At 35.5% G+C, this 25,333-nt stretch overlaps 1 protein-coding gene across 1 annotated transcript in view; it reads right to left on the bottom strand.

Moving 5' to 3' along the window:
• Positions 1 to 25,333, bottom strand: part of LOC126779989 (L-dopachrome tautomerase yellow-f2-like) — a 158,161-nt gene extending 132,828 nt beyond the window's left edge. Inside the window, exon 1 of the mRNA XM_050504224.1 lies at positions 25,329 to 25,333. The gene's annotated coding sequence lies outside the window, so the exon portion shown is untranslated. The remainder of the gene's footprint in view (positions 1 to 25,328) is intronic.

Genomic DNA, 25,333 nt, shown 5'->3' with positions numbered 1-25,333 from the left:
TCATATATTGTGCTAAATTAAGCTTTGCGTATGCATACTATTTGATGTACCATATAGACATACAGTTGGCAGCACTGTATATTAAAAATTTTCAATTACAATAATTTTAAAATAAATATATTAATAATAAAAATAAATCACGAATACTTTTATATTTAAAAAATAATCGTTTACTAATTTATTTACAATAAAATAAAAACTTTTTCAGTATATTAAATTATCTTTGCCATATCTGTAATTTAAAAATATTTTTTAATATTATCATAAGTTAAAATATGTGCCGTCTACCTTTTAAGCAAAACTGCTGAACGTAATAAAAACAATGTTTTTGTGTTGAATAATTTGATACGACAATAAATGCTAATATTATACAAAGACATTTTTTTATTTATATAAGAGCCGGGCTCATGTTTCATATGTACTGATTTTGAAATACATTTCTGGGTTAGGGAGTTAATGCTAAGTGTATAAACATTCAAGTTAAAATGTTTGTCTGTCTATACGTTCGATTAAAAAAATATATTTTTATATAATATTAGATAAGCTGTTTATTAAGGAAAGCTATAGACTTTATTTATTAACATATTATAAAAAAAAACTTACCGCCGCCTCTGTCTGTCTAACGGCGATAAACTCAAAAATTAACTTACGGATTTTCATACGCTGCTCACCAATGAATGAAGTGATTCATTAGGAACGTTTAGGTGTATAATTCATTTTCAATTTTATGTGAATTGGCTGAAATATAACGATTATTCTTGAAGATGTTGGAAAAAGTCATGATAACTGGAAATTATACTGGGGTGCGTAAAGTAAGTCAAAGGATTTATAATATTATGTATAAAGAAATAATTATTTTCGATTTCGGCCACGGCGGCCAATCTCAAGAGAGATTAGCCAACTGCGCAGGAGATATTATAGTGCACAAGTGTGTGCGCAAACACAGGTGCATTTTCTATTCCCTAACTCATAATTCAATACCTCATAATTCGATGGGACGGCAATCCGACACGACCGGAAAGAGTTCAGGCGCAGGACCAACGGCTTTACGTGCTTTCCGAGGCACGGGAGTGTATACACTTCCAACTTCCAGACTCCGGGCTGCTACTGAGAATTTTCTGACAGAAAAACCCAATATTTTTTCATTGGCCCGACCTAGGAATTGAACCCAGGACCTCCGGGTCTGCATTATTCTATCCGTGCGAAGCAGGAACGGGTAGCTAGTGTAGGTAGATTCTAGCTGATTCACCCGGTTTCACTTGCGTTAAAGAGTAACTGCTATACCTTCGTGGGTAGCGTGCTACTATAAATATATAAGCTATTTATTGCAAATATATTTAATTGCGCTTTGTGCAAACCCGTCTGGTTAGGTATCACCCAATCATCAGATATTCTAACGCTTAACTTCGTCTGGGTAGAGGAGCTTGCACAAAGCTCTACCACCAGTGGATATAATAATATAAATTTTCATACGATAATTCTTTTTTGCTACGTGCTATGGGTTATAGTTTTTAAACATTAATTTGTGGTTTAACGGAGAACGCGACTACTAAAAAAAAAGTGATATCAAAATAACTGCTTGTTTTTAAGTTCATAATATGGCTATTTGTGAGTTACCAAAAACAAATCAGTATTTTTTTCTGCATGTCTGATTGTCGGTGGAAGCCTTTAAAACGGATTATTATAACAAGTATTCCAAGATAATGTTTAGTCTTATTTCATCAATTGACTCTATCAAAAGTTCATCTTTAAGTTTTACGTTTCTTTGCTGTCCACTATTCAAGGCGTTTTTATACAAATAAATAAAGTTGAAGTAACTGTCTGTGATATCAAAATAACTGGCTTTTCAAGTTAATATGACTATTTGCTAGTTATCACAACTAAAACAGTCATGTTTTTATTTATATTACACAACTGTATAATACAAATATGAATTATGTACGTTAAAATTAAGCCGAGATGGCCCAGTGGTAAGAACGCGTGAATCTTAACCGATGATCGTGGTTTGGAACCCTGGCAAGCACCACTGAGTTTTCATTTGCTTAATTTGTGATTATAATTCATCCCGTGCTTTACGGTGAAGGAAAACATCGTGAGGACACCTGCACGTGTCTAATTTCACTGAAATTCTGCCACATGTGTATTCCACCAACCCGCACTGGAGCAACGTGGCGGAATAAGATCCAAACCTTCTCCTCAAAAAAAGGGTGAGGAGGCCTTTAGCCCAGCAGTGGGACATTCACAGGCTGTTACGGAATATATTAAAAAAATGTTTTCTGCACCGCACGCGTGCGCTGAACAATTCACTATTTTCAATTTCATCTCATTGGAATGAATGGTGTAAGAACCAAACTAGTTGAGGAATTTACTAATACCCACCATATTATTATTATTTTCCATAATTTAATGTATCTACTAATATGATTAACGTGTATTTCTCATATTAAGTGAATTGTATTCTTTTTGAGAAATAAATGTCTTAAACCAGAAGACCGCACAGATAACAAATATTTAAACATTCATTTTTATTAAGAAGACTGGACGCTACTACCACGTACCATCAGATGGAGTATCATTTGCCTTCTCGGCAAATCTAAAAAAATGGACAAGGTTTCGCATAAGCCTAAGTTTTGGCGTAAACCCAGCTCGCGTTTTAAGGATAACGGGTAGGTTTTAAATATAAATAGCCTATATCGTTCCTTAGAGTTCAACCTTGCTTCATACCAAATTTTATCAAAATCGGTTCAGTAGTTTAGCCGTAAAAGTGTGACAAACAGACAGAGTTACTTTCGCCTTTATAATATTAGTATAGAAGTATAGATTTATGTAGCCTAGTGGTTCAAATATGAATCTAAAACAAAGAATACGGCTTCAAAACCGGCGTAGTCAATTTTTTATGTCAACTGGTGGTTGTAGTACTTTTGATATATCGTAGTTTGTGCAACATGTGTAATCGCCAACCCGCATTGGAGCAGTGTGGTGAATTAACCTCCAAACCCGTTCTCACGGTGTAGAACCTTTGCTTTAATTATAAGATACAATCTAAGTACCCACTCATCAGATATTCTACCACCAAACAGCATTACTTAGTATTGTTGCGTTCCGGTTAGGAGGTTGAGTAAACTAGTGTAACAAAAAAGTATAGTGTAAAAAAAAGTATAGTGTAAAAAAGTATAGTGTAAAAAAAGAAAATTACAGCAATCTCTTGAAAGACTTTAATATGGATAGTCTCTCTGTACGCAGACAATTGTTAGATCTCTCTTTCCTATTTAAGATAATTCGTAACGAGATCGACTGTACTTACTTACTTGAAAAGATATACTATCGTATTCCAAGGCGCAATGTTCGTAGTTTTCTGGGCACTTTTGATGTCAGAATATCAAAAACGAAATTAGGATGTAATGCACCAATGCCTAGATCATCACGGTTGTACAATGGTTTTTGTCAAGATCTAGATATTTTTAATGACTCTGCCATGATTTATCGTAAACGGGCGCTAGAATTGTTGAGAGATGCAAATAAATAATAAATAAATAAATAAATAATAAATAATGTTATCTTAATTTTATTTTGTATTAATTAGTATATTTTTAGTAATTTTTTTTGTAACGTAAACTTTGCATGAATTTAATGAATTATTTAATTTTAATTTGTACCTATATCAATTTCAAACTATTTGTGTTATTAATTTTAATTTTATTAAGTGCATGTTTATTTTTTTATGATCTTTAATTTGTACCAATTTGGACTTTTTTTTTTTTAATCTTTCTACTCATGTTGCTATAATTATGTGTTAATGTATTTTTAAAACAAATATTGTAATTGTTGTGGCTACTTTAAAAAGCTTCACATGTTAGCTATTTTCACAAAATTGTTTTACATTTGTCATTAAAACATGTAGTAGCTACTAGTGGTCCTTAAAATAAATAAAATAAAAATAAAAACTGCAGGCACAAGGGACAAAACATCTGCGATCCCACAGTTGGTGGCGCACAAAAGCACACGAAAACTACGTAGCAATTGTCGGGACCCACAGGACTGTCTAGATTACAAGGTCATTGATAACGAAAAACTATTAAATACATTACCCATCTTAACTTCGTTGTCAGGTTAGGATCGGACGAATGACGTCACAGATTACCATCAAACACATGTCCAAATGAAAAGGAAAATTGAAAATCGTATTATTTTCTTTACGAAAACCATTAAGTGATTTGAATTTCGAATGAATTTTAAAACCTCTTTTGACGTAGATTGTGATGGGATGTGGGTTATAAATAATTTTGTACGCTGTTTTTCATAGTATAGGTTGGTGGACGAGCATATGGGCCACCAACCTATACTATGATGGTAAGTGGTCACCAACGCCGATAGACATTGGCATTGTAAACAGACAGGCTTGCACAAAGCCCTACCACCAGTAAATATATACATAGTAAGATAAAAATAAACGCCATTAAATTAGGCAAAGGCCTTATTATATGGGGTAAGGGTTGCAGCTAATTCTTACATATTTAAAGTTACATCTATGCGCGCATAGGTAGTAAAACTAACTATTAAGTTATTAATATATATTATTAACTAACTATTAAGCCATTACATCAAATGACTTGACACCCTTATTCCGCTATCGTTCCCATACCTTTGTGTGTACGTTGCTTATACTATTTACAACAGCCTGTGTATGTCCCACCACTGGGCTAAGGCCTCCTCTCCCTTTTTTTGAGGAGAAGGTTTTGGAGCTAATTTCACTTATACTAAATACATCAAAATTATATTTTAAAAATTGTTACATTGATTAACGAAATTCTAGTTTCAATATTTTAGCTCCATATTTTTTAATTAGTTTTTTCCTTTTTATAATATTTCAATAACCAAAAGGGTCACCGTTTCCTGATGTATTTTTTAAAGCTAGCAACATTTATCTTTCTAATAATAATCGTTAATTTTTAATATTAAGTTATTCTCTTGTACATCATTTAAATTTTTACACTAAAGTACGTTTTTCCCTCAAAAATACCTTTTCCTGAAACTTAAGGATTATGTTGAAAATCTTTTTAATAATTCATAACATCGTTCTACTTTTTAACTAGGTAAGATTAGAGTGAGATAGGTATATTATTCATTATTAACTAGAACGAGACGGATAGTGTTTGTTTCTGGTTAGATGTAGAAATTTCGGTTCACATATGTAAATGATACCAGTGAAAAAAATACAATATTTTTTAAAAGAATATTCCTTTAAAATTGATTTGAAATTCACGATGGATTAAAGTCTTTCGCCATTATTGAAAATTAAAATTAAAAATGAACACAAGCTATCATCTCTTTAAAATAAAAAGTGTTTCTATTTGAGGCAATATGTTTTTACCGCTAGAAATATGTAGAGATGTAGGTTGTATGCTACTCATAATTAGGTCGTATCCATTTTTTGTTTTTAGTCATTAAAGTAAAGTTTTTATTTAATTAAAATATTGCCAATAACTTGTATACTTATTCACTTAAATATAAAAATATATTTAAGCTATCTTATTTTCGAATTCATTGCTGGCACTTAACCGAAGGGTTTATGCCTAAATTTAAGTTAAAACCAATACAATGATCGATTATTGGTCGAGATATTCTTAGTTCGACATTATTAGTTTTATTGTAATTTAATTATGATTTAAAACAAAACTAATAAGTATAAGTGGTCACAATCGTCTGCCCTACCACTACAAGAAGTAAAAGCCACTCATTTTGCCCCCAATTCGATGCATATGTTTATATTATATACATATGCATCGAATTGGTTTTTCTATTAGACGTTTTTTTTCATATACAACACGTCAATATATTTAGAAATAAATTGCTTTATTACCTAGGATTTATATTATAGATTAGGAAGGTGGAAGAGCATATTGGCCACCTGATGGTATGTGGTCACCAACGCCCAAATATTGGCATTGTAAGAAATGTTAACCATCGCTTATTAGCCAATTATATGCACGAGTGATATATATTATATCACTCGTGCATATAATTGGCTCATTCACAATTCAAATTTAACAAATTGCTGTTAGGTGGTGTATTAGTGTCGTTGCTGCCCACAGGCGGTGGTGATTATCAGTTGGCCAATTTGCCATTCCGCTGTTTCCTATAATAAATAAATAAAAAGTGACATAACAAGCCGAGATGGCCTAGTGATTAGAACGCGTGAGTCTTAACCGATAATCGTGGGTTCAAACCCGGGCAAGCACCCGAATTTTTCCGATTGCAGAATTGGTGAAATTGCAGAATTTTCATGTGCTTAATTTGTGTTTATAATTCATCTTGTGCTTGACGGTAAAGGTTGATCGTGAGGAATACTGCATGTGTCTAATTTCATTGAAATTCTGCCACGTGTGTATTCAACCAACTCGCATTGGAGCTGTGTGGTGGAATAAGCTCCAAACCTTCTCCTCAAAAGGGAGAGGAGGCCTTAGCCCAGCAGTGGAACATTAACAGGCTGTTAATGTTACTGTTAATGATAAGAAAAAAAAACATCCTGTGAATGTCCCACCGCTGGGCTTAGACCTCTTCCCCAAGAAAGTTTCTTTCACCACGATATTACAGTGCAGGTTAGTGATAACACACGTAGCAGATTCGACACATGCATGTCATTCCACTTCCCTTCATCACTGAGCACGAAATGAATAATAAAGGCAATTATAAAAATAGAGCTCAGTGGTAGTTACCAGGTCAAACCCTCAATATTCGTTTAATATTCACGTGTTCTCATCAATAGACCACTCCAGCTAGTAACAGGCCAAGGATTTATAGGGATATAGGTCACGCTTAATTCTTCGAACGTGTTGAAAAACATGTTTGATTTTGTACATGTGGCAATTTCATGTACATGCAAGTCAGATCTGAGTTGACGTAGTGGGTAGAACACGTGTGTCTTGAAGGGTCACGGGTTCAATTCCTAGTCTTAATTAAACGAAGTTAACAGAATAAAATTAGAATACTTTTGCTTTACAACTTCGATATTTAAGGTTTCGGTTGTGAAACCAAATGGTTATCATCTAGTTCATTTATAATCATGGCATTACCTAGTAGTACCACCCATTTATTAACTGTCAGTGCTACAAGAGCAATACTTAATATTGCTTTATCACTGGGCTGGTGAGTGAACCAGCGTAAGATTCAATTATAATGGACTTCATATCAGTGGAATGGGTATAGCAATGATGGCATGGCAAGGATGAGCATTAATGGTTTAGAAAATAATTAATATTTCTAACAGTATCGATATCTATGGGTTGTGGTGATTTACCGTCTGGAGATCAATTTGCTCGTCAGCCTTTAATAGTAGATTTACACAATCAAATGTACCGCTCATTGAAGTTTGACCTAAACTCCTGTTAATTAAATTAAATACAGCTGACCTGTTCCTCGACTCCCCCCGTGTGATAGGCCTCAACTTTAAAGTACATATCCCCCAAATAATGTCACGCTGTAAATCAAGTTTGCCGTTATGAATGAATTACAGAATCTAGACCAAAACACGATTTGTCAATATTTCCGAGAATTTTTGGGAGTTGAATTTTTTATAGTGATCCCGTTTCCATTCGTCAGTGATATTTACCTGTTTCTTAACCGAATATGAATGATGTTTCAATCTTACGCCCTCGACTTTGACCTCGAGCAGTTTGGTATATCTTTTTTTTTAATTGCTAACCATTGCCCATGTATTAAATTTTTCGTACAATGCGTCACCAACCTAGGAACTAAGATATGTCTCTTTCCAACAAGAACACAACAATACAAAGTGTTGTTGATCGGTGCAATACATATCTGATGGGTGGTACCTTGACATGACATGACATGCCATGACAAACACCAGACTCACAACAGTTCAGGGGACCAATTCTGCTAACAAATTATCACTTTATCGCGATCGAATCGAAGCGTGATCGTTGCCGTTTATTCGTTTTCCTATTCTTTAATTTAATTATCGACTATTAGTATAAAAGCTAACAATTAAGTTTGATTTTGACACAACGGTATATGTTAACATCATGTCGGTTCAGTTCCGATTCGAATAAATATAAAACAGTCAAAGTTGGATTGGAATTAAATCGGGAACGTATCGTAACCGTTATATATTAGTAGAATTTGCTCCCAGTATTAAATACTAATATTTCTTTAACAATAAACCTTACTACATGTCTCCTCTTGTTAGATTAGTAACATTTTCTGTACCACTGATAACGTGACTGCAAAATTTCATAATGATCGATTAGTTTAGACGAGAAAGCGTAATAATCAAACTCATTTTATTTATAATTAGTATATATGTACGTACAGAAGCCGAGATGGCCCTGTGGTAAGAACGCGTGAATCTTAACCGATGATCGTGGGTTCAAACCCGGGCAAGCACCACTGAATTTTCATGTGCTTAATTTATGATTATAATTCATCTCGTGCTTTACGGTGAAGGAAAACATCGTGAGGAAACCTGCATGTGTCTAATTTCACTGAAATTCTGCCACATGTGAATTCTACCAATCCGCATTGGAGCAGCGTGGTGGAATAAGCTCCAAACATTCTCCTCAAAAAGAGGAGAGGAGGCCTTTAGCCCAGCAGTGGGACATTCACAGGCTGTTACGGTACGTACATATGTGCGTGTGAAGTATAGACAAGTAGCTAGTGGCTTGGCTCTTTGGAGCCAATAATTCTACTAACAAATTGTCACTTTATTACAATCGAATCGAAGCGAAATCGTTGCAGTTTATCCGTTTTCCTATTATTTTAACTACTAGCTGACCCGCGTCCAATTCGTGGGGCGGTAAATAAACATTTTTACTTGTGATGAAATTATTAGCGTGGTTCGGTTAGTACTGAGTGCTATGATTTATTTCCTGACTGCAAAAAGTCGCGATGGCCAAACATTAATAAAACTGTTTCGCGTATTTGATATTTTAAATTATCTCTTAAACTATGCAACCAAAGCCTATGCCTTCGCGATGCCGCTTAAATCATCTGTCAAAGATGCAGAGGCTTATATATATGCAACCAAAAAACATACTGTTGGTAGAGCTTTGTGCAAGCTCGTCTGGGTAGGTACCACCCACTCATCAGATATTCTACCGCAAAACAGCAGTACTTGGTATTGTTGTGTTCCAGTTTGAAGGGTGAGTGAGCCAGTGTAATTACAGGCACAAGGGACATACCATCTTAGTTCCCAAGGTTGGTTGTGCATTGGTGATTTAAGCGATGGTTAACATTTCTTACAATGCCAATATTTGGGCGTTGGTGACCACATACCATCAGGTGGCCAATATGCTCTTCCGCCTTCCTAATCTATAATATAAATCCTAGGTAATAAAGCAATTTATTTCTAAATATATTGACGTGTTGTATATGAAAAAAAAACGTCTAATAGAAAAACCCAATAGATTACGACACAGTCCATACCTATATCATCTCATATATTATCTCTTTAACCATTTGTCCAAATTATAATAAGCAATAAAAGGGAAAAGTATTTTGTTTTAAACACTTGAGACGATAAGTTTACTTATTTTGATAAGAATTCATAATAGTTGATAATATGACCTAACGATTTATATTATTTTTTTAATATAAAAAACTACCTTTCGTGATTTAAATATAAAATTTACGCCATATGCTGTCGCTGACTTTTTTGTAGGCATTATCAAGCTCTACAACTTTTCTCTAGAACTTAATCATTTATCTCTCGTTAAGGCAGCGTTCGTAAGAAACGTTTTCGTTCGACCGTTTTTTTCCGACTTACTTTGCAAATTCGACAACCACAAAAAAGTCATTTTATTTAATGGATTAATATATATCCTATAATAAGCACAAATAATGTGGCTTTCTATTAATAAAAGCATTTTCAAAATCGCTTAGGTAGATCCATAGATTATCCCCTACAACCTCACAAACTTTAACTCTTTATAATATTAGTATAAATTGATTTTTGATCGGTTCCGATCCAAATAAATAAATAAAGTCCTCCAGATCGATTTTGGCCACGGCGGCCAATCTTAAGAGATTAGCCAACTACGCAGGACATATTATAGTGCACAAGTGTGTGCGCAAACACAGGTGCACACTCTTTCCCCTAACTCTCATAATCCGATGGGTCGGCAATCCGACACGACCGGAAAGACTTCATGAACAGAACCAACGGCTTTACGTGCTTTCCGAGGCACGGGAGTGTACACACTTCCAACTTTTAGACTCCGGGCTGCTACTGAGAATTTTCTGACAGAAAAACCCAATAACTTTTTATTGGCACGAACTGGGAATAGAACCCAGGACCCCCGGGTCTGCGGCCTTATATCAAGCCACTAGACCAACGAGGCAGTCAATATAGAAATAAACGTTTTATGTAGATAAATATAAAACAGTCAAAGTAAATTTAGAATAGTCAAAGTTGGATTGAAATTGAACCGGGATCATATCGTAATCGTTATAAATCAATAGACTTGTCCCACTGATCTAGTTTGTCGTCCTATATTCATGGCCGTAAACACCGAAATAATAATACACGTATCTAAAAGGAAACGGTTATTTTTAAACGTAAACAAGTCAAGAAAGCAGGCCGTTATATTATTCATGTAAAAAATATTTTGTGTAAAACATCTATTGACGCGTTTCGGGAGCTGATTCGTGTGCCGTGACGGCAAACGGCATCGCTATCTTATAGCGTTGTGTCCGCTCTCTACTCCCTTATGTGTAAGGCTAATATACAATAAACTTCGTTGCTATATATTATTATAATAAAAAGCTATGTATAATTCCTATATCAACAAAACTGTATATATATATTTTTTTAATTATATTTTTTGTAAATATAAAATTATTAATATTTTAAATCCGAAAGTAATTGTCTTACGCTTTCACGCCTAATCCACTGAATAGATTTTGATGAAATTTCGTATGGAGCAAGATTGAACTCCAAGAAACGAAAAACGTTGCTTTTTATACCTAACGTCTGCCCCGCCTGTTAGCTGCCCTCGCACCATAGATACCACATACGCACCACATCTTTGCATCATAGTATAAAGTCATTCACTACACACAAAGAGCATTTGAGAGTAAAACATATGTTCAAAATATTCAAATTATGGTCGCATTTTGAAATAAACGGTTAACGCTTATTAATATAAGCAAAGCTCTGTTATATTCCCGCGTGTTATATTCAACGGTGTCATGTTACGAATAAATCCAACATGGCGGCTATACGTGACATAGACTTGCAAAATACGTCTAACAACGAACATCTCTAAAAACTTGACTAATATCGAATTTGATCACGAATTATTTATTATAATAACTATAATGTATGTAATTGTATTTAATATTTTTGTTACAGTCGTATTTTTTTATTTTTTTATGGAATAACAGTTTTTGATCGTGGTTCCCGGCCCGGGTATTAGGTATAAAAGCCTGGCTGGTTAGTTATAGTAGCTTCTGGGGTTCAGGCTTGCTTCATCTAAATTTCTTCAAAATCGCTTCAGTGGTTTATTCATAAAGCAATCGCAGTCTATCTATATACCAAATTTCAACTCCAAAAGTTACCGCAGAAAACAGTCAAAACATTTCACAAAGTGATATGCGATATTGACCGTAATAATCATAACATTCCAAGGATACACGCATCAAAATTGTATACCACCATAAGTCGGTTGTCAACATTTCAAGAGAGGGTAATGAAGTGAGTTCTTGCAGAACTGATTAACAAACATATAAACTCACATTTATAATTTATTATTTCAGCAATTTCATCGTAGTATTAGTAGAATACTACGATGAAATTGCTAAAATAATAAAAACCAAAAACAAAATACATAAAATATTCAAGTATATAATATAATATATTCAAGTACATTTATGTAAGAAATTTTAAATGAATTACAATACCAAATTAAATAAATTTGACGGGCCGGTTGGTAGATACTTGCGTTTCACGCCGAAGGTTGTTTTTTTTTTATATTCGGAGGGCAAATGACTCTACTCCACCTGATGGGAAGTGGTAGTAGAGTCCAAACGCGACGACGGCCAGTACAGACGGGAAAAACGTTCTGCACTAGCCGTCTTCGCCTTGCCGGCCCGCAAGATGCCTCTTCACGCCTCGTTTGAAGGAACCCGGGTTGTAAGAGGAGGGGAATACGTGAGCAGGTAAGGAATTCCATTTTTTGGAAGTGCAACAAAGAAAGGAGTTGCCAAATTTCTTTGTTCGCGATGGAATTGATGTCACAGTTAGGCGGTGACATCGAGAACCAGCTTGCGTGGACTTAAGAAGGAAGGGGGAAACAGGAATTAGAGAGAATAATTCCTCAGAGCACTCGCCGTGATACAGTCGATAGAAAGCGCTCAGTGCTGCTATCTCACGACGCAATTGTAAAGGTTCAAGGGTGTTTGTGACCCTTACGTCGCCAATAATGCGTACGGCACGTCGCTGCAACCGGTCCAAGGCCTCCAGTAGGTACTTAGCGGAGCCATCCCAAAGGTGCGAGCAATATTCCACGCAAGACCGAACCTGTGTTTTGTACAGCAGGCACAGTTGTTGTGGCGTGAAAAAACGCCGCACCTTGTTCAGAACTCCGAGTTTCCGTGAAGCTGTTTTTATAACAGCCTCGATGTAATCCCTTGGACTAAGGTCACAGCGAACGTCGATCCCCAGCATGGCGATTTTGCTTTGCATCACCAGCGGAGTACCACAGAGGGAGGGAAGAGGGGAAAATGTTGACTTTTTCGCCGTGAGAGCGCATACCTGTGTTTTCTTGGCATTAAACTCAACAAGATTATCAGAGCTCCATTTGGCGATGAGCTCTAACGTCCTATCAAGTTCAATGACAAGATCCTTCCGCCTCTGTGGGTTCGATTCCCATCCAGGACAGATATTTGTGTCCATGAACATGTCTGTTTGTTCTGAGTCTGGGTGTAATTATCTATATAAGTACGTGTTTGCAAAAGAAAAGTAGTATATGTAGTATATCAGCTGTCGGGTTTCCATAGTACGAGCTCTGCTTAGTTTGGGAATAGATGGCCGTGTGTGAATAATATCCCAGGATATTATTATTATTTATTTAAATATAAACCGGCACGAAATATTGACAACCAAGAACCAGCAAGAAACTTTGTTTATCAAATTACACATACAAACTATATATACAGTTAAATTTATATATTCTGCTTATATAATTTAAGTGTAGCATATGATATCACTATTCAAAAACTATTGTACCGATTTCCATACGGTTTTCACCAATGGACCGAGTGATTCATACGGAAGGTTTAAGTGTGTAATTCATTAATGTTTTGTGTAAATTGGCTGAAATATGACCATGATTGTTGAAAGTGTCGGAAAAAAATATGGCGGATGCGAGCTTTACTGGCGTGCGCCGCGTAAACCAATAGAGTTATATGTATTACGATATAAATTCTTTATGCAGAAAATTATTCAACGCGTGCGCAGCCGGTCGGGTAGTTAGTTTACATTATAAGTATTATAATCAGATCGTAAATAAGGCAAATTTTAAACTGTCTACGGGATGCTTACTATAGGGTTGGTACCACCCACTCATCAGATATTCTACCACCAAATAGCAATAATCAGAATTGATGTCTTCTGGTTTGAAGGGTGAACGAGTGTAACTACGGACACAAGGGACGTAATATTTTAGTACTCATTGTTGGTGGCGCATTTGCGATATAAAGAATAATTAATATTTCTTACATCGCCATTGTCTTTGCTGGTGAGCTCTTACCATTAAACGCCCATTAGACGCCCATTTGCCAGTGCGCGCAATTTCATAAAAATATTATAAATGCAAAAGTGTTTTTTTTTGTTTGTTTGTTTGTTACGCCTTAACATTTTAACTACTCAATCGATTATAAAATTATACATACTTGTTGTCAAGGGTTCAGTATAGATAGCACAGAGTTAACACGGGTAAGAATCCCACATAACCCAGTTCCACAATGGGAACCTTTCTGAAGATTTCCACTGCGTGAAAAAAAAGAGTTAACACATAGCACTCTCTAACAAAGGTTAACAAGAGTGTGTATTCTAAAGTAACAGCCTGTGAAAGTCCCGCTGCTGGGTTAAGGCCTCCTGTTTTTGAGGAAGTTAGGAACTTATTCCACCACGCTGCTCCAATGGAAACGGGTTACTGGAATACACATATGGCAGAATTTCAGTGAAATTAGACACATGCGGGCTTACTCGCGATATTTTCCTTCGCCGTGAAGCACGAAATGTATGTATGCAATGTATAAATGTAAATAAACAAATCAAGCACCTGAAAATCATCATCAGTCATCATCGGTTAAGATTCACGCGTTCGAACCACTAGGCCATCTCGGCTTATAATGTGTATTGAGGTGTATATAAAGATTTATTTTAAGGTTGACAATTCCGTATGATTCGAGTATTGTTTTAATATTCGTAGCGATTTCGCCTTCGATGCTAACAGAAAACATATATTTTTTTTTGTCGACCGGAAGGAGCCGAAGTGTTTTTTGTGATATGACCCCATATGACCCAATTTATTCAGAGAAAAAAATTGCCTGAAAAATATATTTTAGGGTTGTCGTCGCTTTGTAATTTAAATTGAAAAATTTATGTTTTTAACAGGTTATTTTATTTATACAATAATTATTTACATTAAAGCCTTAAATATATATATATTTATAGAATAGGAAAGCGGACGTGCATATGGGCCACCTGATGGTAAGTAGTCTACTACTACTCTAGACTACTCCCATAGACATTGGCATTGTAAGAAATGTTAACCATCGCTTACGTCACCAATGCGTCACCAACCTTCGGAACTAAGATGTTATGCCCCTTGTGCCTGTAATTGCACTGGCTCACTCACCCTTCAAACCAGAACACAACAATACCAAGTACTGCTGTTTTGCGGTAGAATATCTGATGAGTGGGTGGTACCTACTCGTGCTTGCACAAAGCTCTACCACCAGTAGATATGGAATATAAATAAAACAAAGCTATTGTTGGAATACGACCGCGTGGTGGAGTAGCAAGAATTATAGCAGAATTTTGTTTTTGAATTGTAACTTCGATCCTCTTGTCCTGTCACTAGTAGAGGCATATTATTGTTATTTTTTATAGGAAGCCAACACAATGTACAATGTTTTTACAGAATTGTCTGTCCCAGAAAATAACAATTCAAAATAATGACACTTATTAACACTATACATCGCAATTATAGGCTAACTCATCATGCAATTTCACATTTTCAGCTTCGTTCACTCCAACAACACGTATACAAATAATTTAAAGAAGAATAAAGTAAAAAAACAAAAAGAGTTAATTAAACCATTCGTGCCAGTACTTTGATATTTAAATTTAAATATACAATTCGTCATAATATTCTCTTATCGTCATAATATTATTTGTATATATTTATTTTTTATTTGGTATAAGAGTGTATGGAGAAATCGGCCACCTGGTGGTAAGTGGCCTTAGGACTTATGTTACTATCTTGTAAGTTTATTATGTTTTTTTCTTTTTTTGCGCAGGAAAAATTTTTGAAAGTTACCCTCTTTTCTATGATTTCCCTAGAGGGGATTTCTGGAATTCTCAACCAGTAAAATCCCGGCGATCGCCATCCTCGATGGATTGGAGAAGCTGCGGGATCGTTTTAAAAAACGCATGCGAGCCCTCCAATGTCGTGCTCCACTCGTGGGTCGACGAAACTCTCCTCAGGTGACAAGAGTGATCACCTCCAAACTTATCAACTCCTCGCTAGTGCAAACAGCACAAGTCCAAGCCAGCTGTATATTGCTTATAATTATGTAAATAAATGTGGAAAGACATCATTAAAAGGAAAATTATAAATTTGAGCATTTAGCTCTAAAAACAAGCCTCAACGTCAGCGTCAGGTACCACAGCCCTATCCCACACGGAAACGGCGATGTATAAATAAAAAAATATGGAAAATACCAATGACCTTCTCTCTCCGTGTAGACACGTGAAAAAAAAATCTCCTGCGAATATATCGTCGAATATATTTGGCGGATACAAAATATTCCTGGCTATTTGAATTTCGGTGATACGTTTTTTGTGATGTTTTTATTTCATCTGACAGTTTGTCTGGGTCAATTTTAAAGACAGGTAGGCAGACTGACAAATGAGACACCTGATCAACACACCACCAATCATGGGAATTAAGATGTTATGTCTCTTGTGCCGTCTGCTTGAATGCATGTGGAGTTGCAATCAGCTCACCATTCAAACCAGAACATACTTAGAATTTTTAGAATATTTTATTAGTATCTACCTAAACAGGCTTGCACAATGCCCTTCCACCAAGTCAACTATGACGTCATTAAGCTGTTATTACATATATGTGATGCAACAATTCGTTCATGTATTAATTTCTTAGAGCTTCAGCAGCACGAGATTGGATAACAAAAATATTCCCCACTCAATTAAAAAGATAAAATACTTTTAATTAATTATTGTAATCGAATTGAAGACTGTATTTTTATTATCGCTGGCAAAACGCGGTACGCGTTTCTCCCACGGGAACAGTGGGAGGGTATGTGGGGCGCGCCGGTGTCCAAGGCGCCGAGATAATACCCACTAAAAAACCAACCCTTTCCGTCTTAACGAGAAGCGCCACGGGATTACTTTCGCATGCTACCGTGACGCTCTGACCTGACTCTGACTTGAAATCTAGATCTTCCAGTTGCTACTTGGAAATTCTCGACTGAAAAACCAAATAACTTTTTATCCCTTGGGGTTTGAACCTCTGGATCTGCAGCCTTATAAGTTATCTACCAGACCCTCAAAGCGATCAAGTATATTCCGCCAGAACATGTTGCCAGATACAGAACAGGAGGTGTAACACCCCCACCTTCTCAAACAAAAGTGAAGCCGAGCGGAAACTAATTATAAAATATATCTCAAAATTACGCCAATAATAAACATGGTTATTATGCCACATTACCAAAATAATCATAACATTTCAAGAATATATGCATCAGAATAGTATACCGCCATATCGGTTGTCAACATTTCACGTGTGAGTTTTGTGAATTCTTTCACAATAGAGCTACTGTATAATAATTCTCAATGGAATCCTTAAATTCACAGCATCAGACCTGAGTTCTTCCAACTTAGTGGAAGTTGGCAGTGTTCCCACTCCAGTGTAAATTTGAATTTCAAACTAGCGATGGTTGCAAATAAATTGAAGTTTGTAAAACATCTATTGGCAGGCTGCGAGTTAAGATCTACTCGTATGCCGTGACGTCAAACGGCATGACGTTCTCTTATGACGTCACAACCCCTCTGACGGTAGGTGGACAGGCAAACGCGCCACCTGGTGTTAAATGGTCACCACTGCCCATAGACATTAATATTGTAAGAAGTATTGACGATTTCTTACATCGCCAATGCGCCACCAACATCGGGAACGAAGGTGTTATGTCCCTTGCGCCTGTAAGGACAGTGGCTAACATATCAAACCGGAATACAACAATTACCAAATACTGCTGTTTTGCGGTAGATTATCTGATGAGTGGGTGGTATCTACCCAGACAGGTTTGCACCACCTCTACTTTCTTATGTGTGAGGTTTGTATACTATATACTATGTTGCATATTATTTCAATAATAATAATAATAAGAAAAGTATATTTATGTTATAAACAAAAATATTTCTTTCGTTCATTCATTCGATAAACATCAATATCTTAGTAACACACACTGGCAGTTGTACCGTAACGATCACTTCTAATAAAGACGTAGCGTGCAAGTGGTAGCTTCTTGATCTATAAAGTGGTACCACTAACAAAAACAAATCTCGAAACACATTCACGGTCATACATTTCGCAATAACCAGAAAGTCTATTGTTAAACATAAAACATTATTCAAATTTGTCCTGTTGACGCAGAACTGACATAAATATTGTATTCAGGCTTAGTTTATATGTATGCATGCTCGGATACTTGCTACTGAATAAAATTAACATAAGTTGTGCCCTGCGAGATTTGTACGACTTTGCGATTGAGGATAGTTTTAAACAAAATTAAAGTTATGACACTTTTTATGTATATATGACTATTTCAAAATTATTATTCAATGGAAAAGCACTTGCTTATTGATTGTCAAAAATCTACGAGAACAATCACACAAAGAAATTCAACGGGATTATATATAAGTTATATATTTATCACTTGACTGCCTCGTTGGTCCGGTGGTTTGATGTAAAGCTGCAGACCCGGAGGTCCTGGGTTCAGTTCCCAGGTCAGGCCAACAAAAAAAGTTATTGGTTTTTTCTGTCAGAAAATTGTCAGTAGCAGCCCGGAGTCTGGAAGTTGGGAATGTGTACACTGCCGTACCTCGGAAAGCACGTATAGCCGATAGTCCTGCGCCTGAACTATTTCCAGTCGTGTCGGATTGCCGTCCCATCGGAGTATAAGAGTTAGGGCATAGGTGCACTCTACCTGTGTTTGCGCACACACTTGTGCACTATAATATCTCCTGCATAGTTGGCTAATCACTCTTGAGATTGTCCGCCGCGTCCGAAATTGGTCTGGAGGACATTATTATATATTTGATAACAATTCAAGCTTACAATAATTATTTATTATTTGTAATGGCATGGTGACTTTCATTTTATTTCCAATGTGTGCGGCATACTGATCGTCTAAAGACGTAGTTGCCACTAGTTTGACCCTAACGTCTTATGGAGAAGGGCCGACAAATCCTAAGCGTAAACTTTACGCATAATTGGAGTATATGCAAGTTATTTTTATAAAAACTTTATAAACAGGATAGTGGATTGTGGACTGACAATTGAGTCACCTTATAGTAAGTGATCACTACTGCCCATAGACATTGGTGATGTAATAAATAATAACCGTTTCGTACATCTGCAATGCGCCACCAATCTTTGGAACAAATATATTATGTCCCTTGAGACTCTAGTTACACTAGCTTACTCAACCTTTAAATCAAATCACAAGAATAATAAATATTGCTCTTTGGCGTTAGAATATCTGACGAATGGGTGGTAGCGACCCAGACGTACTTGCACAACAAACCCTACGTTATTTTTATACAAAATAATTACCAACTACATACTAAATGCATCAGGTGCAAATAAGTAACACACGGAGAATTGCTATTTTTTTCCTATATGCATAGGTTATTTTGTAATTTTCTCCATCCCACTCGAGCATCGGTTATTATCTACGTGTTATGTCAACTTAGCAATTTTGGCTGTTTGCTATATAACTAAAATAATAAAAATTATAAAATAGCAATCAAATAATAATTTAAGCATTAATAAAGATAAATAAATATAATATAACATTTTAATAATTTATTAAATATGTATCTAAAAACAATGCGTGAATATCATATAAATAATACTATATTCCGGCGCGCGTATCCGATCGTGTATTCAAAATGGCGGTCTGCGTTAGTAACGGTGAAAAAAATAGTGTCAAATGTTGAAAACTTATTATTTATATATACGAGACGGACTGCGTCTTGACGGTTAGTTATATATGCATTTAATTTAAATACGGGCGAAAATGAACGAAGATTATTTTGATCCGACGTTTGATATGTAGCTGTGCAGATGTTTTTATATACGATCGTCCATTGGTCGAAATTTAACCATAGTTCATCCATAAACATAAATGTGATAGTAAATGCTGTCTTTCAGTTACACTTAGAAATAAACAACAAAACTGATACTGATAATATTTGTTTTTTATACCATAGGTATGGCAAGCCGGAACACAACAATACCAAGTACTACTGTTTTGCGGTATAATATCTGATGAGTGGGTGGTACCTACCCAAACGAGCTTGCACAAAGCCCTACCACCTGTATTGACAAGCGGTAATTTTTTGACACGCGCCATTTATGATAAATAATCAAGTTATAAATAAAGTAGGGAAAGAAAAGTACTTAGGATTAATTTTAGATAGCCACCTTAGTTGGAAACCACATCTTGACAAAATTAAAAGCAAATTAATATCATTAAACGGAATTATAAGAAATATATCTATTAAAATACTAGATGTCTTCCACGCCAAGTAAAGTATACGACTTATAACTCCCTAATCGAACCACACTAAGACTATTTAATAAAAATCTGGGGTACAGCTGCCCCAATAAACTTAACGCAATTACAAGTTAAGCAGAACAAATAAGCAAAAACACTTTTTAATTACGACTTTTTTATATCAACTCAATAATTTTACAAAAATACAAAAATGTTGCTCAAACTTACAATTACTTTATTTGCAAACTAATCAAATTTTTTTTTTTGGATAAAAATATACACAGATATACAATTGAATAAAAACAAACAATCTCAAAGGATAAAATTAAAAAATGCTAATAACATAAAACTATCAAAACCTCATACTATTAACTATGGGAAGAAAAATATTATGTTTGACGGAGCAAAACGATTTAATAATTTACCACAAAATATTAAATAAGCAAAAACTATGCGTCAATCTACTGAGAGACTATAAAAAATACATGTTCAAAGCAATATAAGATAACAAAAACACATAATATATAACAAACCGTATAATAATGCAAAATAATTTATTAAATTTAATAGTATAAAAAGTAGCAATGAAAAATATTTATTTAAATATAAAATAAAATAAATAATAATAAATTCTCATTCTCTCATACCACTTTGTACTTAATTCGTGTATTTGCGATAAGACCAGTCTATCGACAGTAATGCAAAGTTTTCACAGATACTTCGAAATTGTATTTTTCTATCATTTAATAATATCATGCATACATAATGTATTAATAATTATATTTATAAAGCTTAAATATTATGTCGATTACTAATATGGAGTAAATGTTTTTAAATATAAGGATATCTAAGCATTGTAGCTAGAAGACAAGAATTTTTATCGATAATTCTAAACAACTAAATTTTCATGTTCTTAATTTATGTTAATAATTCTTCTCGTGCTCAGCGGTGAAGGAAAACATCGTGAGGAAACCTGCACGTGGCGGATCACCAGCTCTAAAGCTTGTCCTCAAAAGAGGAGGGGAGACCGTAACCCAGCAGTGAGACATTTATATTTAATGAAAATTAGATGAATTTATAGTACACTATTTTATTGTAGTGACTTTGGGAGTCAATATCACCGCATCTACGAAGGAAGACACCATATTTCTTTTTATGAAGGAAGGGGGAAGCAGGAATTAGAGAGAATAATTCCTCAGAGCACTCGCCGTGATACAGTCGATAGAAAGCGCTCAGCGCTGCAATCTCTCGAATATATGAAACTATCTCTTTCAAAGGTGACTTGATCGAGAGTGTTCTTAGCTATGATTAAAAAAGGTCTGTTCAGATGCTTAAAGATCAGCAGCTCATTTCTTGCTAGTAGTTGAGGATTCTGTCTCACACCCCGTGAGACAACTTACAGCGGATGTATTTGAGCTCTTATGGTCTTCGTGAATAGTGAATAAAATACGAAACTGATTATTTATATAAAAAAGAGTGGCAAATGAGCAACCTGACTGTAAATGGTCACCACCGCCCATAGACATTGGTGCTGTAAGAAATGTTACCCAATCGTAGCATCGTCAATGCGCTACAATCGTTAGGAACTATGTTTTTGATGGTCTAATTATTCGGATCTTCTTATTATTTATAAATTAAATTAAAATTTTAAATAAAACAATGGAATAGCCAAAAGACGATCGTTTCATTCCCAACGCGCAAAAAAAGGCATAAAACTATTTAATTATAATACGAACGAAATTTCTGTACTAAGTGTATAATTATATATATATATTCTTAATATTTGTAATTTATTAATATTATTCTTGATGTTAATATGTTAAAACAATAAAATGTTTTTAATACGGATCTTATTTCAGAGATTTGCATAATTTTATTTAATTAGTATCTTTAATTTATACAAAACCGAATCCTTCTTAACGGTACAGCGCTTCCAAAGCTCCCAACGATTTAAAATTTAGGGCTAATAATAGATAAGTCGATCTCTTGGGTTCCTTAAGTAGCAGAGGTGCGTCGAAAAATTTTCTCCTCCATTGGCTCTCTCGGGCGCTGGAAAAAGTTTTTGCCATATAAAACCAAACTCGCCTTAGCCAACTCTTTGCTATAACCTCTATTGGGCTATGGCGACTCGGTCTATTTAGGTTTTTCTGAGGAACTGCTAAATAAACTAGAGCGCTTACAGAACATGTGTATTCGCTTCATATTTGGATTACGTAAATATGATCATATTACCCAGCACCGTAAAACACTAAAGTGGCTGCAAATACGGTTGCGTCGAAATATGCATGACCTTTCTTTGCTTTCTACTATACTCTACGATCCTCAAACTCCAACCTACCTAAAAGAGCGGTTTACCTTCCTTGGCTCTCATATACCAATCAATTTGCGCTCTGAGCAAGACAATACAGCAATTCCTTTACGGTTAAAGCAGTCAAACTGTGGAATTCCCTGCCTCGAGAAATTCGTTAAGCTGAATCCGTACATATCTTTAAGAGTCGTTTGCATAATTATTATTTATCAATATAACTATAGCATGTTGTATTATTATATATATATATATATATATGTTGGTATATCACATATTTGTATTAAGCTCAATAAATTTTAAGTATAAGTTGTTCGCAGACTATGCCCGAGTTCTCTTTACAGAGGTTGCCTGGAAGAGATCACTGTAAGTGATAAGGCCGTCTTTGCATACTATGTGTAATACTTGTTCTTTTATATGTTTTTTTTTTTATATAGAATAGGAAGGTGGACGAACATATGGGCCACCTGATGGTAAGTGGTCACCAAACGCCGTTAGACATTGGCATTGTAAGAAATGTCAACCATCGCTTATAGCCAATGCGCCACCAACCTTGGGAACTAAGATTTTACGTCCCTTGTGCCTGTAATTACACTGGCTCACTCACCCTTTAAACCGGAACACAACAATATCAAGTATTGCTGTTTTGCGGTAGAATATCTGATGAGTGGGTGGTACCTACCCAGACGAGCTTGTACAAAGCCCTACCACTAGTTTGTATTATATAATTGTGTGGAATAAATCAATAAAATAAAACCAAAAAAAAAAGTGTATAATGAAAGAATTCTCAGAGTTCATGAAAATATGAATCTGTATTTAATAAATAAATTATGTCCTGGGTGGGAATCGAACCCACAACCTTCGGCGTGAAAGGCAAGTATGTACCAACCACGCCCACCCGCCCGTCAGTATTTATAATACTATTTTATCACATCTCGTCGATCTCTCGTCTTTGAAATTCGTTATCTTTTTATCTAGCTAATGTTAACAACAATGCGACAATGCGCCAATGTACCCAAGGTTGGCACCTTAGGAACTAAAATTGAACCCTTGAACCAGGAACACAGCAATACTAAGTACTGCTGTTTTGCGGTAGAATATTTGGTGAGTGGGTGGTACCTACCCAAATGAGCTTGCACAAAGCCCTACCACCAGTAAAGTCATTGCCTGGTCCCGTCACTTTTAGACTAAAACCTCTATGTATGTAAAATAGAAGCCTCTGTATGAGAGAGTCCTGGGTCCTTAGATATATGTGCGTGGACCGCTATCACAGAGGTTGTCACTTATATATAACTCTATAAGCAACAGTCGAGGAGGTGCCCATATACTCGTCCGCCTACCTATTCTATAAAAAAGCCCGTCTGTATCCAGGTACCACTCGCTCATCAGATATTCTATTGCAATAAAATAATAAACAGTGAGAACTTTAAATTAAGGAGGAATGCGCTTATTGGTGTCACAAAAATACAGTAATGAATAAAACAAAACAGCAGTACTTGGTATTGTGGTGTTCCGGTTTGAAGGGTGAGTGAGCCAGTGTAATTACAGGCACAAAAGACATAACATCTTAGTTCCCAAGGTTAGAGCGGTATTGGCGATGTAAGCAATGGACATGTAAAGACATTGGCATTTCTTACAATGCCAATGTCTATGGGCTTTGGGGACCACTTATCATCAGGTGGCTCATATGCTCGTCCGCCTTCCTATTCTATAAAAAAAAATACTTTTTGAGTTGAAAAAATATCACTTAACTAAAAAAAGAACTTCGTTCCTGACGGGGGTCCCCCGGCCGCACGTTTTTTTTCTAAATAAGACCTGATTGTCTTCTATTACAGTAACAGCCTGTGAATGCATGTACATGTAACAGCCTGTCCCACTGCTGGGCTAAGGCCTCCTCTCCCTTTTTGAGGAGAAGGTTTGAAGTTTATTCCACCACGCTGCTCCAATGCGGGTTGGTGGAATACACGTGTGGCAGATTTCAGTGAAATTAGACACATGCAGGTTTCCTCACGATGTTTTCCTTCACCGTCAAGCACCAGATGAATTATAAACACAAATTAAGCACATGAAAATTCAGTGGTGCTTGCCCGGGTTTGAACCCACGATCATCGGTTAAGATTCACAGCTTCTATAGGTGCCATATTAAATTTAGTGTGACTATGAAAGTCACGAACGGGAGATCAAGACGCTTCCAAAGATACGGTCAAATATGAAATTATATCTGTTTAGAAGAAATATGAGAACGGATGGACATACACACATAGCCTGCTGAAATCACGCACGGAGGGTGCGGTAGGCGGATAGTAAATATAACCTGATATACCCTGATTTACCTGAGATACCCACGATTATCGCGACAAATATAAAACAGTCTGTTCCTTGTTTTAACATAACATTCATGAATAATATATAAGGAAATTGTTTTAAAAACGAAGTCGTAATTGTTGAAACGCTCAGTCCTACTTTTGCTTTCAAGCCGGTCGTGTGAATTTTGTTTATGGATCAAACATATCGGTATGTATATATTTTATATAATATACAAGATATATATAATTGTTTTAATATTGTTTTGTTAACAAGAACAAAACGACTGTCACATGTCTTCATTTAAACTGCGTAGCTCAGCTACGTACCTACGTCCGTACATACTAATATTTTATACTAAAACCTTTTCCAAAACGTGCTGAATCTGCTGAAGTACATGAGTTCTATTTGTTCTCATTTAGTATTTTTTTTAATTGGCCGTTAAATAAGGAACGTATATCTTTAGTAGTATTCTTTAAATTACAAACGTAGATCGCTTGAGGTCGAAAATCGAACACAAAGATAAAAAAACGTTACATGCTTAAATTATTTCTTTCGGTCTCATTTTTAATTTTATTTCATTGATAACTATGTGATATACTATATACAACTACTACCACGGCTAAAAAATCAATTCACGAACAGAGAAAATGTTACATTTCATCTTTGCCTTTA

The sequence above is a fragment of the Nymphalis io genome, chromosome 30 (assembly GCF_905147045.1).
Source record: "Nymphalis io chromosome 30, ilAglIoxx1.1, whole genome shotgun sequence".
In the NCBI taxonomy this organism is placed as follows: domain Eukaryota; kingdom Metazoa; phylum Arthropoda; class Insecta; order Lepidoptera; family Nymphalidae; genus Nymphalis; species Nymphalis io.
The sequence above is the reverse complement of the archived record's forward strand: the minus strand, read 5'-3'. Positions and strand labels throughout refer to the sequence as shown.